This window comes from Asparagus officinalis, chromosome 3 (genome assembly GCF_001876935.1).
Source record: "Asparagus officinalis chromosome 3, Aspof.V1, whole genome shotgun sequence".
In the NCBI taxonomy this organism is placed as follows: domain Eukaryota; kingdom Viridiplantae; phylum Streptophyta; class Magnoliopsida; order Asparagales; family Asparagaceae; genus Asparagus; species Asparagus officinalis.
The window spans coordinates 84,933,649-84,950,328 of record NC_033796.1 but is presented as its reverse complement, the minus strand read 5'-3'; the positions used below and the strand labels follow the sequence as shown (position 1 = coordinate 84,950,328).

The 16,680-nt window shown below is 41.4% G+C and overlaps 1 long non-coding RNA gene across 1 annotated transcript; it reads right to left on the bottom strand.

Moving 5' to 3' along the window:
- Positions 615 to 932, bottom strand: LOC109832536. The gene is made up of 3 exons (XR_002244790.1): positions 846 to 932; positions 708 to 779; positions 615 to 630 (listed from the first exon to the last, which is right to left on the bottom strand). It is a non-coding gene; the product is annotated as an uncharacterized LOC109832536 (long non-coding RNA).

The following is a 16,680-nucleotide window of genomic DNA, read 5'->3' as shown; positions in this document are numbered from 1 at the left end:
ACTCTCGGATCTCCGACTCCAGAACAGTAAAATCGGCAATGAAGGAATCAGCCAACTCTGGATACCCTTCTTCTCTAATCATCATCATGTAGCGAGAAAAGGAACGCCTGAACTGATCGAAACAATATCCTCTATGAAGAAGTTTCTCGATCATGCCATTAAAAAAGGCGGTAAAAAAGCCGAGGTCCGTACGAAAAATGTCTCTGTCAGGATCGGTATCGGCTAAAAGGGCGTGAACACACTCGTATAAAGAAGATCGCGATCCTACAAGTAACAGTGCGGAAAGCTAAGAGATTATCAAATGTGATAAGAAAACTTAAGGGAAAATTCCGAGCATACCAACGCCAGCGGAGGTCCCCTCGGATTTAGGTCTGATAGGCTCCGAGATGACGGCAGGAGTAGTCATGGAGGGTATATCAACACTCGTAGGCAAATCGGTCTCAGAAACTGTAGTGGCATTAGGCACAACGGCTGGTCCTATAGTTACACTTCTTTATTAGTCAAAATGGAAATCTAGACAAAATAAAGAGGATCGAGATGATAAGATCATCTGTATACCTGTGAGTCCACCATCCTCAGGCACACGGGCAATGCCAGGAGTCGTAAGAGTATTGGCCCCGGTGGCTGGTCCTATGATTACACCCATCTATTAGTCAAAAAAATTAGACAAATGAAAAGGAACACGATGTCCTAGATCGTAGGCGTACCTGCAGGTCTGTCACTCCGAGGTAAGCTAGATACGCCGGGAATCGATACTGGATCAGTCCCAATGGCTGGTACTGCAATATTAATCCTCTGTTAGTCAGACAAAAGATCAGGCAAAATGAAGAGAATCAAATATATACCTGTGAATGAATCACTCTCAAAGGGTGGTCCCACGGTTCCTCCGGTAGCCTGTTCAGCCAACATGTCGACTAATAATCCAATGTCGGGTCCCGAGGTATCATCGGAATTAGATATACCTGAATATGGAATGGCGGGCTCAACGCTGTTAACCTGCTCAGTATCAAGGTTCGTATCGACATCCATGGAACCATCACGAATGGCGTCACACATCTGCTGCATGAAGCTATCCAGATTATCAGAACCAGGGAATACAGGATCCGGTGGAAGCTCGCCCTCTTCGTAGTATCCTGGAACATAAAACATGATTACGAATCCCAGAAAGTAAACCATCTTAAAGCAATAAAGACAATAAAATATTACCCTCCTCTCCGTTGGCGATGTCTCCTAAATCCACTCCACAGGGGCGCTGACCACCGTGTGGTTTATGAGCGGTCTTCTTCTTTTTCGGAGCACCAGCCCTCATAGAACCAACGGGTCGTTCGTGCACGAACTTGCCACGCGTCTCAACCTGTGTAGGAGCTTCGCCGCTAGGCATGAATCTCGCATAACGAGAAGCGAGCGACTCATGCTCATCGACTGTCCTACCTGGGATGATAAGGGTCATTTCGTTAGCATGAGTGAACAAGACCTTTCATTGATACCAATTGAAATTGAGGAAGAAGGCCAAAGAGGATGACAAACCTGCATCAAGTTCTTCTTCGTCAGTATCTATATCCACATACTACTCCTCATAAGTCTCATCCTCATCATCAATAGGAAGGACCTCTTCATCGTCCTCCATCCTGTCTCTGTTCGAGAGGGAGGGTTTGGCAGGCTTCTTAGGTTTGGCAGGCTTCTTCCCCTGTTTCTTAGCAAGCTCAGCCTTACGAGCAGCCATCATAGTGACTTGAACCAAGTGCTCAGACTACAACTCTAAAAGACTCCTCGCGCCTATAGATTCGTTGGCAGAAAGAAACCACTTGCAGCTGAGGAAAGTGATAAACGGCTTGCGTCTGGATGAAGGAAGAGCAAACTGGGCTCCCGTACAGCCCACCATGGCCCATAGCCATGCCCAAACACCGTCAATAAGCCCTCCCTCAATTTTAAACCACGGCTCGGATTCCCAACATATAGTTGGTCGTAGCCAAACTGACGAGCAAAACGGCTGGGAAGGTAAGGCTCTATGTGGCAACGATTCTTCACCCGAAGAACGAGATACCCGACGCGTATGTTCACCAACCAACGGAAACAACCAATGTCGAGAGCAGTCCAATTAGTTCTGGGTTTCTCCTCATCAGTCAGCACATCACCATAGCGACCCGAAAAGCGAGGAAAACACTTGAAGAACTCCCAGCTCTTACGAACTCGAAGCTCTCATTGTACATCACTGAATGTTTTCCCGAGCCATCTGCTTCTCTCCAACAGCTGCACGAAAGGAACAGGGACATCAACAGTGCTGGGCACTGACATCAAGTCAGGACGGTGAAGAACAAGCTACGCCATCAGATACGCATAAGGAAGCTCGACCTTCACGCAAATAAGCTCGGCCGACGGTTCAGAACCCACCTGAGCAAAACCACTAACCAGATACCTGAGCCCACAATGGATATCAGCAACCATTGCTGGGAGCAGGGAAAGCTCTCTCCCATAAGCTAGCTGAACTGCAGGGAAGAGCACCTCGAGAGGTAAGGCATCTGAAAGCTGGTACGGAACGACGCACTTCTTCAACTAGAGGGCAAGATAGCCTGCTAGCAGAGTCCGGGGCTCAATGGACTTCTGTGCACGGCGGAGGAACGAACGAAACTTGGTTCCTGCAGGAAAAGCTCCCTCAGCACTGGCAATGGTGTAAGAACGAGCCTCAGCCTTCTCCATCAACTCATTAATGGCGGTAGGGGTTAAAACATCTAACTCACGAATGAGCTCGCCAGAATCACTCTCCAAATTCTGGAACAAATAGACAACAAACTGCTTCAAGCTGATCTGCCTTTTCATCTTCGCTTGAGGAGAAATCTTGATCAGAGAGGTATGATAATGGCAGGTGAGGTCCCAAAGAGTATCGTACATATCGGGAGTATCCTTCTTCAACCACTCCAATTACTGGTTCGAGGGAAAGTACTCCTAGTATGGACAATCCCCTATCGGAAGGCCAGAAACCTGATACATCTCATGCAAGGCCAACCATAACTCTCCGCCGCTGGTCAAGAACATGTTACTGTCAGGCATGTATGTCTCCAACAATGCCAAGAAATGGCGACAGCTGACCGGGAGTCCATACATGGTGGCTCGTATAAGTGCGTACAATCCACTGCTCTTCAAATTATCTTCCCAACGCCCCAAGACGTAGCTGGTCATGCGTGTCCACCATGCCTTGGGTTGTGAGAAAGCCCAACCATAGTATCTAAAATCTGGTGGAGGTAATCTCCTCCTAAGATAAGCCAGACGGTTCTTCACGGTAGGAGCGGCTGCTGATACCTCGCCTAGGGGTGCGGTATTAAGACCCATAATCCCTGGTCGAAGACCGCGGATGTAATGATACCCAATAGAACCAGGAGTCTTATGTTGGGATGTGTATCCACAATGAACTCGATCAGCATCATCGGTAAGACGCCAGGGCATCTGTCTCTCTACGGCCTGTCCCTCCAAATGAGTGAAAGAACACTGACGAGGAATGAAGGGAATATACAGGAGAGCTCCTTCATCAAGATTTAGCCAATGCTCCTCGGTAAGAATCAACTTAGCAGGATCCTCAATATGATCTCCGAACAGAAAACTGGGCTTCTTTAAAGCCTGAGTAGAAACGGAATTTGCAGTAAAAGAAGCATCCGTAATCAGCTGGCGTAAGCAATGACGCCCTCCATCCCGTATCAAACGACATGATTCATCGGAACGATCTCTGTCAAACTAAGGGAGTGGATCAATAGCCTGCCTGATGGAAGCCGAGGAGAAGACTTCCCCGCTACAACCAGTAGTAGCATGAGGAGGGAGACTGCCCATGGGGAACTCGACTGCAACAAAGCAAGGATATAGTTAGAAAATCATCCATGAATTAAATCCATCTCATAAAAAAGCGAGATAAGATCATTCACGGGGTAATTGGAGAGACGATTTTGAGTGCCTATAAGGTGTAAGACGACACAAGATCGCCCCAATATACCAGAAGACTTGAATTGGCCAAGCAAAACATGTCTGAAACCTCAACCCCCGCGAAGGAGGCTGTCGGCCCTTCCCGAATGACCCGCGAAGGGGCCAAAAGAGGGTGTAACAGAACCACCAATATCCTGAAACCTCAATCCCCGCGAAGGAGGATGTCGGTTCTTCCTTAATGACCCGCGAAGGGATCAATCAGAGGTACAGAAATAAAGATTCTCACCCCCGAAAAAGGATGCCGCTGGAGGGGAGGATGCTCTGGGAACTTCTTCCTCGCTATGCTGCGAACGGGAGCGACTCCTAGGAGGTCGAGGTCGACGTGGAGACATCGAAAATCTGCAATGAAAAGCAGCAAGTCAGGTACAATCTAAAATATGAATACACGAAATTTAAAAGGGAAATTAAGAACTTGAACTCAAGTCCTATGAGTAAATAGGATTTTATAGTTGAAGTCTAATTAAACCTACAAATTTCGTGCATACAAAACAATGATTGTCATTTTGCGGTAAATTTTGGTGAAATACCCAAAATACCCCTCGTGTTCAAGGCTAAATTCGGGTCAAGGACACGCTCGAATTGGGTCAGGGTCATCATATTTGATCATCTAGCACCCCCAACATCCCACAATTTCGGTTAATTTTACAAACAAACCCTTTTGTGAAATTTAGCCAACTTTGCAAAAAGACCCCTCCACAAATTTCGGTTTAGTTTCCGCATGCCTTTATCAAAGCTTTGGTCATGGGTTTGTGGTCTAAACTTTTGGAATTTCAGCCCTAAATTTCAGCCCTTTTGCAAATAAACCCCTCTACACTTTGTGGGTTTCTTTTTTGCAAATAAACCCCTCAAACAAACATTGATTCTTTGCATACAAACACCCCTCTAGTTTGGCCAAATGGGTGTGGGATTTTAACCCCAAATTTCAGTCCACCTTTACATAAGAATCCCAAATTTCAGTCCACTTTCGCATAAAAGTCCCCCAAATTTCGGCCATATTGCAAGTTTTGCATAAAACCCCCAAATACTTGTGCATACACAACCCATCATCAAAGAGCTTAGCTTTTAACTCATGAGAACAAAAAGCTATAATCTTTGCATGCGAATTCGTGGCATACCCTCATTATAAACATAAAGTTTCAATCTTTATCAAAAAATGAAAGAGTTTGTGAGAGGAAACTTACCCAAATCAAGTGGTCTCTCTTGAGCTCGAAGATGAAGAAGAAAAATCCTAGCTTTGAGGATAGAAGAATTTCGGCCAAGGGGGAGCACCAAAATCCGAAATTGTCTTGAGTTTAAGAGGGTTTAAAGAGAGGAGTTTTAATGGGTTTCTTAGAGGGAAACAATGGTGTATGCATAAAAGAAAGAAGAAGGAGTTTTGAAAATTTGGAAAGAAGAGGGAAAACAAAAGAGGAAATAACAAAAAGGAAAGTTCAAAAGGGGAAAAAGAATATTATGCAAAAGAGAGGAGAGAGACACAAGGATGTCTCGGTTTTTGAACCGAGACACCCTAGGGTGTCTCGGCCTTGGCCGAGACACCCTAAGGTGTCTCGGCCAAGGTTGAGACACCCATGGGTGTCTCAGTCCCCGATTGATCCCCGTATGCTCACAAACGTCCTTTTCAAGCCCGAATTTGCCTATTTTTATCGGTTGTTGGATATTTCGACGAAATTCACACTAATCAACGCCGAACGATTTGAAACCCTAGGGTCAACGCCGGTCAACGTGTAACCCTAGGTCAACGTCAGTCAACACGTTGCGACCAAAAAGTCAACGTTCGACGTTCGAAACCCTAGGGTCAACACTGGTTAACGCGTAACCCTAGGTCAATGCCAGTCAATGCGTTGTGATCAAAAGTCAACGTACGATGGTTCGAAACCCTAGGGTCAACGCCAATCAACGCGTAACCCTAGGTCAACGTCAGTCAACGCGTTGTGATCAAAAGTCAACGTACGACGGTTCGAAACCCTAAGGTCAACGCCGGTCAACGCGTAACCCTAATTCAATGCCAGTCAACGCGTTGCGACAAAAAAGTCAACGTTCAACGTTCGAAACCCTAGGGTCAACGCCCGTCAACGCGTAACCCTAGGTCAACGCCAGTCAACGCGTTGCGACTAAAAAGTCAACATTCGACGGTCAAAACCCTAGGGTCAATGCCGGTCAACGCGTAACCCTAGGTCAACGCGTAACCCTAGGTCAACGCTACTCAACGCGTTGCGACTAAAAAGTCAATGTTCAATGTTCGAAACCCTAAGGTCAACGCCGGTCAACGCGTAACCCTAGGTCAACGCTAGCCAACGCGTTGCGACCAAAAATCAACATACGGTGATCTGAAACCCTAAGTCAGCACAATATGACAGAAATAGTCAATTCAAAGTCAATGACACGAGCCAAACTCAACTCACTGGTAATAGACTCGAGACTCCGACGATGGCCAGGCGATAAACGCAGCGCCGGAAGAACTTCAGCTATTCGTCAAAGCATTGAATAGACCGAAAATCGAAGGAGCCAAGAGTTGAAGCTAACTACAGGTCTTTTACGCCGACTGAAGGCTGGACCAATCACATCCAAAGTATTCCAGCCTCTTCTATAAAAGAAACGAGTCTGGAACGCTTTGGAGGGGGTATCTGTAGGCATCAAAAATTGCCTATAGCTCTCCACGAACAGCTCAATGTTAAGGAACAATGATGAACGTCACTATCCGATTCACAGGAGTTCGATTAATGTCGATGAACGATTGAAGTGAATCGACGAACTACGTGAACTAACGAAGGTACGGGCTAATCAGGAGCCCCGCGATGTTTACAAAAGGAACAATGCCCTTCATATCTCATTCATTCAATAGATGATCTAACTCTCGGAGCTGATAGAACTCCTCGTCAGCTTTCCAACACATTTTGAATCACTCAAATCCGAGTTCGGACGAAGAATTTACAGCGGAAGCGGATGAATACACCTCAATGGAGTGTCTCGGACCAACGAGACTCCCTTGGGTGTCTCGGCTAAGCCCGAGACACCCTTGGGTGTCTCGGATCAAGTGGAGACACCCTAGGGTGTCTCCAAGTCAGATTTGGGCCTTAAGATTGTTTTAACCGCTCCGTAACCCCTCAAGCCTATAAATACAAGCCTTAGGCCTTTTTCCTCAAAACTTAGATCTGACTCTTCTTCTTCTTCCCCCGGTCTTTCTTGAATTGAATTATCAGGGGAAGAATGAATTGGAACAATAATTTGTCTTAAAGGTGTTCTTTCCTGATTATCGACCTGTTTTCCTGACTGTAGTGCATTCATTTGAGTGTCCTTAGGATTGACCACGGGTTGACTCAAAATTTCTCCTTCCTCTTCTTCACTTATGGCACTAGCTAGTTGATCAATGTGGGTTTCTAATCTAGCTATAGCTTGAGTGTTAGAGTTAAGTATGAGTTCGGTTGATTGCATAAAGGAGTTCATCGTGTAGGATGTTTGAGTTAACATATCCATGGCTAGTGTGGAGGCCTTAATTATGATTTCAAAACCTTTTTCCAAAGTATTGAGACGTTCATCATGATCTGTATCAAGAGGAGTGTGAGTTACAACTTGATGATGAGGAGACTGATTTTGATGTGACAGACTGGGTTGTTGAAATTGTGGATGAGAATTAAAAGGAACTGTATTTTCCCTAGGAAAATGTTGGGTCGAAGAGGGAGTGAAGTTTTGAGTTTCGGAGTGGTTTCCCTGATTCCATGCAATGTTTGTGTAACTTGCCCAACCTGGGTTGTAGGTTGGAAAAAATGGATCATTTACCGAATACTGATATGGACTCTCTACAAACTCTCGGACTTCATTGAAAATTTCAATCCTATTGGGATAACATAAATTTTGAAAAACTTGTGGATTAGCCATTTGTTCAAAATGAATTTTTCCACGTTTTGCATGCACCAAAAACAATTTTTTTTATATAAATTTTTTTTCTTTTTGAAAAATAAAAGTTAGTTTTTTTTTTTTTGAAGAAAAAGGAAAATCCTAACTAAAACAAATCAAAATCAATCACTTTTCAATCACTCTAACTCTAGGGTTAAGCCTAACTCAACTAGACTAGCTCCTAACCAAAAATTCCTTAAGTGAAAAGATAAAAGTTTTACCCGGGTAGTTAGCCAGGTAAGGATAGTACTAGAGGGTGATCAAAGATCAATTAAGTACCTCTTTCCTTGCGGAGCGCTTTACGCAACCCCTAAACCTTGCCTTAGACACCAACTAATCTGAGAAAACTTAAACCGGTTCACTTAAGGATTTCTTGTTCCTTATTGAGCTCGAATCCTTAGGGGCCAACGTCTAATGAGTTTTATTAGGCTTGGGTGGTGTAGTGAGGAATTAGTGATTTTTGGGCTAAGGAAAGGGTGATGAAATCCCTCACCTTATCTTGATTATGGGGTTTTGCCCTTAAAAATATTTTGAAGTGTGTGCCAAATCAAGATGCTCAAATCACTTGGTGAATTCCTACTAACTATTTGAAATGCAACCCTATGAATTAAAAGCAACTAAAAAGGATGGAGGAAAAAAATATTTTTCTTTTTTTTAATTAGGGTTAACAATCAAACAAATGAGAAGGGGGGATTTGTTTGAATTTATTATCTTGTTAGTAAATGTCAAAGTTAAGGGTGAATTTTATTATGGTCAATGGAAATAAAATCTTTTTTTTTAAGATCCTAATTGTCACTAATTGTGAGAAACTAACTAAAGGTGTGGAATTGAAAATATAAGGAAGAAGACTTACCACAAGCGAATATCCAATTCCTCAATCTCCAATTCTTGATCTTTAATCTCCAAGTAGTTCTTTCACAATAAACACACAAGTTAAAGAACCAAAATAATTAAAACCTACTTAAGCACCTTTTCGGTAACGGCGCCAAAAACTTGATGCGGCATAAACATGTACCAAAAAGGTTGCAAGTGCACAACCGTGTCAAGTTATAGTATTTAAGATATCGATCCCACAAGGAAGGTGTTTTGTAGGAGAAAATATAAAATCGGTTCTTATGTTGTGTGCGTGACAAGTAGGAGTGATAAGTGAATGTGATTGTGAAGAGATTGAGAGAGTGAAAATGGTGTGTAAATAGATGCAAAGTGTAAGTGAGAGTGGATTTGAAAAAGAATGAGTATGATCAATAAGGTGAGAAGGAAAAATGAATAAAAAAATCAAGAATGAAGAACAAAATTCTAGAATAAAAGAAAATGCAAGAAATTAAAGATGGTGGATTCAATTATAGATATGGGTAATCTACAATTGAACCCACTTCTTAGAAAAGGGTGATTCCCTAGAGGGTTCTAGCCTAAAGGCGAATCAAACAAAATAAAAATAAACAAAAAGAAAAACTAAACCCAAGAGGGTTCTAGCCTCAAGGTGAATAGTATAAGAAATTAAAATCTAACTACAAAATAAAGTGCAAAATCTAAACTACAAAATAAAATTGCAAGAATTAAATGCAAGAAATTAAATCTATTCTATAAGCATGAAATAAATCTAAGGCAAGAGGGTTCTAGCCTCTTGGCTATTTAACAAGAAAATAAAATCTAAACTACAAGCATAGAAATAAATCTACACTAATAAGCAATAAAAAGGAAATAAAAGAGAAAAAGGAAAGAAAATGCAAACCTCTAAATAATTCTTCATCTCCATCTTCATCATCCAACAAAGAGAAGAAATATTTAAAGTGGTGAAAAAATTATTATTATTAATTGCAACTAAAGTTACAATTTTTGGAAGGCCTTCTCAATTAAGAGTAGCCCTCCTCTCCAAAAGGAGTTTACAAAAATTTTCACACCTCTAACCCCTCACTCTCTACCCCTATTTATAGTAAACATCAGTGAATGAGAGCCATTGGATCAAACTTGAGCCCCAAGACAAGCAAAATCAGCCATTGACGCGCGCTACAGTAATCTGGTATCGATGCAGGTATCGATGCCAGCATCGATGCCCATATCGATTCCGACATCGATGCCCACTATTTACAAATTTTGATTTCACGGATAGCTTCGTCTCGTCGAGATAGGCGATTTTCATATATTATATGTTAAATTCCGCCTTCCGGATTAGGAGATATCGTCGTTTCTTTGTGGCCAACCATTTTGAATATGATTTCTTATCATATTGGATTTTTGATTTTCTCCGGCTTCTACAGGCTACACGACTTCATTCTGGGCTTTTGGATAATTTGGAAATTGATTTTCCAATGTGCTTCTTTGCTTCATTTCTTCATTTAATCAATGGGTTTTTGTTGAGAGATGAGAGTTTGAGATTTATTCTTCATTAACCTGCAATTAAAAGATAAAAATAATTATTAGTGGTATATTTTTTTATATAAAGTAGATAATGAGGGTATAAAATTGTAATAAAATATGATTATCAGTGAGCATTCAATGAGTTTGTATAGATAGTAGCAACCTCATAGGGTAACCAAGATGCAGAGTTATTTATGGCATACGTTGAGGTGGTGATGATACGGGATCCGGTGCAGATTTGAGCGAGATCAAAGTCATCTCAGAGTATCAGGATGTCTTTCAGGACATACCGAGATTTCCTCCAGTAAGAGAGGTTGTTTTCCTACATTGAGTTGTAGCAGGCACCGTACCGATATTCCTATCACCCTATCATATGGCACCCACTGAGATGAGGAAGCTATAGACTCAGCTAGATAAGTTGTTATCTCAGTGTTTCATTTTCCAGAGTCGTTGTCATGGGAGCACCGGTCCTCTTCATGGAGAATAAGCACTATAGTATGCAATTATGTATAGATTTTAGTGAGTTGAACAAGGTCACTTTTTGAATCAGGTATCCACTATCGAGGATTTATGACTTGTTTGACTAACTACGGGGAGCACAGCTTTTCTTGAAGATTGATTTTTGTTCTGGTAATTTTTAGTTGCGAGTTCGGGGAATGGATATTCCCAAAACCACCTTTCTCGATATAGGTCTTTAGAGTTTCTTATCATGCTATTTCGGCTGACCAATGCATCCGTGATATTCATGGATTTGATGAACCTGGTTTTCTATCCATTTTAGGACCAGTTTGTGCTCGTTTTATCGATGACATCCTTATCTTTTCGAGATCGGAGGTAGAGAACGGGCAACATATTCGTTTGACATTGCAGACTTTGTGGGAGCATCAATTATATGCCAAGTTTAGCAAATACGAGTTTATGTTATCAGCTATATGGGCATTGTAGTGGGTCCATCTAAACTGAAAGCATTACTTTATTGGGAGCCACCGAAGATAGTTACAGAGATTCATAATTTTTAAGGTTTGACCGGCTCTTATAGAAAGTTCATTCAAGACTTCTCTAAGATTGCGACACGCCTTACGCATAAGAGTTTACAGTTTGTTTAGGGGCACGGAGTGCTAGGAAGCCTTTGAGATTCAAAAGGTGAAATTGAATACAGCGTCAGTAATTGTTATTCCAAGTAGTGTTAAAACATTTGTCGTCTACACTGATGCATAGTTAGTGGGTCTAGGAGGTGTTTTGATGTAGACCCAGAGAATATTTGCTTATATTTTGTGAAAGTTGAGGTGCATCGTACCGGATACACAGTGCATCCAGGCATAACAAAAATGTACAAGAATCTAAAGAGCTATTTTTGGAGGGGCTTCTAGGATTCGTTCGATATCCAGTTGTGGTATTCTAGTGTTCTCCAACCATAGATAGAGGGACAAATAAAAAAAGTGAACCGAGTATTAGAGAACATGTTGCGAGCATGTATTATTGACTTTTAGGGCAGTCGAGAGGACAACATTCTTTTGATTTAGTTAATTATAACAAAAGTTGTCAAGAAACTTTTAACATGGCATCATATGAGGCATGGTACAGGAGGCTTTATAGATCACCTACTTGTTAGGCAGAACCAGAGGACAGCCTATTGTTTGTATCAGAACTTTTAAGATAGATTATGGAGAAGGTAATAGAAATTTAGGAGCGCATTCTTACAGCACAGAGTAGACAGAAGAGTTACGCCGATTAGAGGCAATGTCCATTAGAGTTCTAGGTCAATGACTATGTATTATTGAAAGTATCACCAACGAAGCGAGTTTAGCGTTTTAGTAGACGAGGAAAAGCTTGCCCCGTGGTATATTAGTTCGTTCAGAATTGTTGAGCGTATTTAAATCATTTCATATCGGCTATATCTTCCAACATCGATGTTGAATATATACGATGTTTTTCATATTTCGATGATCAAGAAACATTTACGTGATGAGGAGCAGCAGCGAGTGTCAGACGTACCAGATATCGAGCTTCATGATGATTTTACTACGATTGTGATTCCTATTTGTATTCTTGCCAAGGAGGACAAGAAGCTTAGAAACAAAGTGATACCTTTGGTTATAGTTCAATGGAACAAGAAAGGAGTTGAGGAGGCTTCTTGGGAGCGTGAAGAGAATATGCGTCATGACTACCCACACCTGTTTGAGTAGGTAAATTGATTAATTTTGTTTGGTGTTCATGATTATCTATATGGTCATATTTATATTTAACGCTAGAATGAGGGTATTAACACTTAGTTCGTAATTATTCGCAATACATGGTATATATATGGAGGGGTTCTTATTTGGATTTTGCCCGACGTACTAGTTCCGCTTAGTTAGGGGTTAAGTGAGAATATTTTCATTCTAGATTGTTAAATGTAGATATTTCTATGTTTTATATCTAAAGATTAATGATACGAGATGTTTATGTGAGGGTTTTTTTTGTTTAGATTATCCCCTCAACAAACTTTTCTAGTATTATTAATCTCTAAGATACGATTGCAGAATTTTAAGGACGAAATTCTTTTAAGGGTGGAAGAATATAAAACACTGTGAATTTGAAAATATGTTGATAAATAATAATAAATATGTTATATGATAATAAATAACATTTATTAATATTTTAGTATGCTAGAAATTGATTTGAGATCAATTCATTGTATATATATGAATATAGGAGTGAAATCATGCACTATATACACGAGCTCGAAATCTTGAAAAACGACCAGTTAATAGGATATGTATTTTACACAATTATGTAGTTAAGATATAGAAAAAATCAAAGGACAAAAGTTGTAGGTTTCTTTAATATCTTTCCAACAAATCTTAAATTACCTCATTTAGAGGTCAGATGAGAAAGTTACGGCCAAAAAACCGAAGGTAGCTTTCCCAATCAGACTAGGTTTCCTGGTTCGGGTTAAACGGGTTTGTTTCGGGTTTGCCTCTATAAATACTTGTGTTTTTCATGAAAATTCCTCTCTTTTATCATATCTCTAAACCCTAGTAGCCACTCTCTCCTCCTAAAAACCCTACATCTTATTATTATGAATTTTGAGAGCTTTGTGAAGCACAATACAGACACGAGGGTGAGATTATCGACGTGTGGCAAGGGAGAACGAGTTGTTTTCACTTGTCGATTGCTTGTTGTTTATTTTAGAGGCTTGCTGTAAAACCCCAAAAATTCTATAATGAATATATGTGAATTATTAATAGTGAATAATTCTCTTATGATGAATAACCATATATATATAAGATGTATATATTTATCAGTGTTTAGGAACCCAACAGGTGTATATAAGTGGGAGAAATCGATGTTAAGGCCAACATGTAAAATGCCTAGCAGCAGGCATTTTACCGCTGCGCGGTCGACCGACGCGGTCGACCAAACAGCGGTTTTAGAGAGTTTTAGGTTTGGGTTTTACGGGTTTTTGTTTTGGTCTTTTGGGTTTCGGGTCGGGTTAGGGAATTGGTACTTATACTATTCCAACCCAGGAGAGCTCCTATTTCACCTCAGACCTAAAACCCTAGCCCCCATCTCTCTTCTCTCAAAAACCCTAGCTGGACCTGGTGACTTAAGGAGTTTGGAGGAGTTCCAGGGGATTTTCGCAGATTTGAGCAAAGGAGGATCATCTCCAGAGCAGTTGTCAGCATCTAAGGCGAATTTCATCTCGCCCAATCCCTCACCCCTATTTTCTATGGTTTTATTTCGATTTTTCATGAGTTTTTGAAGAGCCCAACAGGTATTTTCGTATAAAAATGAGTTCTTTACATTATGGATTGCAAGAATCGATATTTTAGTTTATGAAAGTTCACCAACGTTTTGTCTAATGAAGATCTAGATCTGAGTTTTCTTAAACAAGAGCTTAACCATGTTTTACTATCATTTAAAACGTTTCCAACTTGTTTCTCATGTATTTTGAAATATTGGGAATATGGATTTCATGCTTGAGACTAGTTATATTTTTCTAGAACTTTAGAACTCTTGTTATCGTAGAAATTTTGTTAATTTTGTTTCAGGTTTCGAGCTGACAGAAACCCAGATTTGGGTTTCTGTCCGCTCGGCGGTCGACCGGTGCGGTCGACCGCTGGGCTCGTTTTGGAGCTGCGGTCGACCGCAGAGCCTCATCGGTCGACCGCGACGCTCTGTCGGTCGACCGCGAGGTTGCAGCGGTCGACCGACAGAGACCGCCATTCTCTCTATTGCTTTTTTCCCTGTTTTGTGCATTCTTGAATATTCGTTCAGGTTCGAGTGATTACCTGGTTTATCTGACAATGGTATTTAGTCTTACTATGTGTCCATGCATGATAGATGACCTGAGGGTATAAATTGGGGACTTACACACTATTTGAGTATGGATTGGTATAGTTAGATTATTCTATATATCTCAGCGACTGTTGCATAATTTTACAGTCCTCGTGTTGGACTATAATCTATAGAAGTCCTTGTGTTGGACTATAATCTATTTCAGTCCTCGTGTTGGACTATAATCTATTTCAGTCCTCGTGTTGAACATCTGCCACCTATTCCAAGAGTTTGGAAATCACAGTATATAGTTCCTGTTTTGGACATAGTTCTTAACCCTGCATATGACTATCTCACAGAGGGTTTCCTTGTTTGGATTATTTCGATTTTGACTTGGCACTGTACTTATGTTCTGAGATTAGTTGTATTTCTTTTATTATTGTTTTCTGTACTAGAACCTCGGGTTTGGTGTTTAGAGATTTACAATTGGAGATACAAGGTATATACATGAGGGTTTCCTTGTTTGGATTATTTCGCTCGACGTACCTATGCTCGTGTTGTAGTGAGCCTTATTTCCTTATTGTCAGATATTTGTATTTGAGACTTATCAAGTATTTCAGTTTATCTACTCAGATCTTGACTATGTATTTCTGTATGGTTGGATGATGAGATATTTAAGTGACTATTATTATTTCATCAGTATTCCTTGCATTACCTCTCACCTGTTTTGTACCTACACCAGTTGTTGATTCTTCTAGATAGATGTTAATTGTGATGGTGAAACATGTTATTGCACGGTGTGGTGCATGGCAGGTTTGACATTCTTGGTTTCACCTTGGACTGTAGCCTTGTGTGAACCCAGGGGCGTCACAGTTGGTATCAGAGCTCTAGTTGTAATATCCTTAGGATCATCCTGTGTCGAGTCGTGGAACTAGGATAGAGTTTCTTAGGATTCATGTATAGAGTCCGTAAGGAATTCCTAGTATGAGTGAGGACGATATATGCGTATATCTCAAAATTTGAGAATTTTTTTTTATGACAACTATTTTGTATAAATTTAAAGTATTTGGGTAAATACTATATGCTGTGAAAATTGTATTGTGATACGTTATTTATGAAGGTCTATTTTGACTCATAAACTCTTATTTTCTTATGATCAGAGGGATGGCAGGACGTGGTAGACCTCGCACTCGCAGGGCCACTCATGCAGAGCCCCAGCAGACTCCACCTGAGCAGCAGGCACCACCAGAGCCGCAGCAGGCTCCTCAGTACTTGGTGGATCTTATGGCTCCTCTCATTGCCAAGATGACGGCCATTGAGGAGTTGGTGACGACTCATATAGCACCACGGACACCATCACCACCGGTTGCTCAGCAGCAGGGGATACCTACCATTCCTGTCAGAGAGAGATCCCCAGGGATCACACCCGCAGTCATTCCTTTAGCAGTCCCAGATAGAGCCACAGAGCAGGAGACTTAGCTCCGTATGGTTGAGAGGTACCAGAAGATGAGGGCACCAGAATTTCAAGGATCACCAGACCCTCTTGCAGCCCATAAGTGGAAGGAGGATGTGGGCAATATTCTGGACATACTCGGTGTAGACTCAGTCCAGAAGCAGAGATTGGCATCCTATAGCCTGAAGGGAGATGCCGGGAGATGGTACCGACTGCAGTTTGCTCCAGAGCAGAGGATAACCCTCACATGTGAGTGTTGGACCCTAGAGGGGGGGTGATTAGGGTCAAGAGGCTCTAATATGCAATTAAAAATCAGCACAAGCAAACCACAAAACAGAAATGCGATAAAAATAAGAGAGATAAGGTTAGGAGTTCGTTATCCTTGACGCGCGATGTGTTAACGAGGTTCGGCCCTCTGGCCTACGTCCCCGCTCCCCACTCTCGAGGAGAAATCCACTACACACCCGGTTTGGAAGCCGGAACTTCGTCTACACAGCGATCTCCACAGATCTCTCTCACTACACAGTTTGATCTCAACAGATCACACCCTCACAGTAGATCTCACACAAGATCTCAACCTCACAGCAGAAGAAATAATGAAAGAACCTCTCTTTACACAGCCCCTATAGCAAAGAGTAGGTTTACTGAAGCTGGGAAGTGAATCACACTTAAAACAGAGAGAAAACAGGATTTGAAAATTTTTCTCAGGAAACAGAAAGCTCTCTCTGGTTTTTGAACGTTAGGGC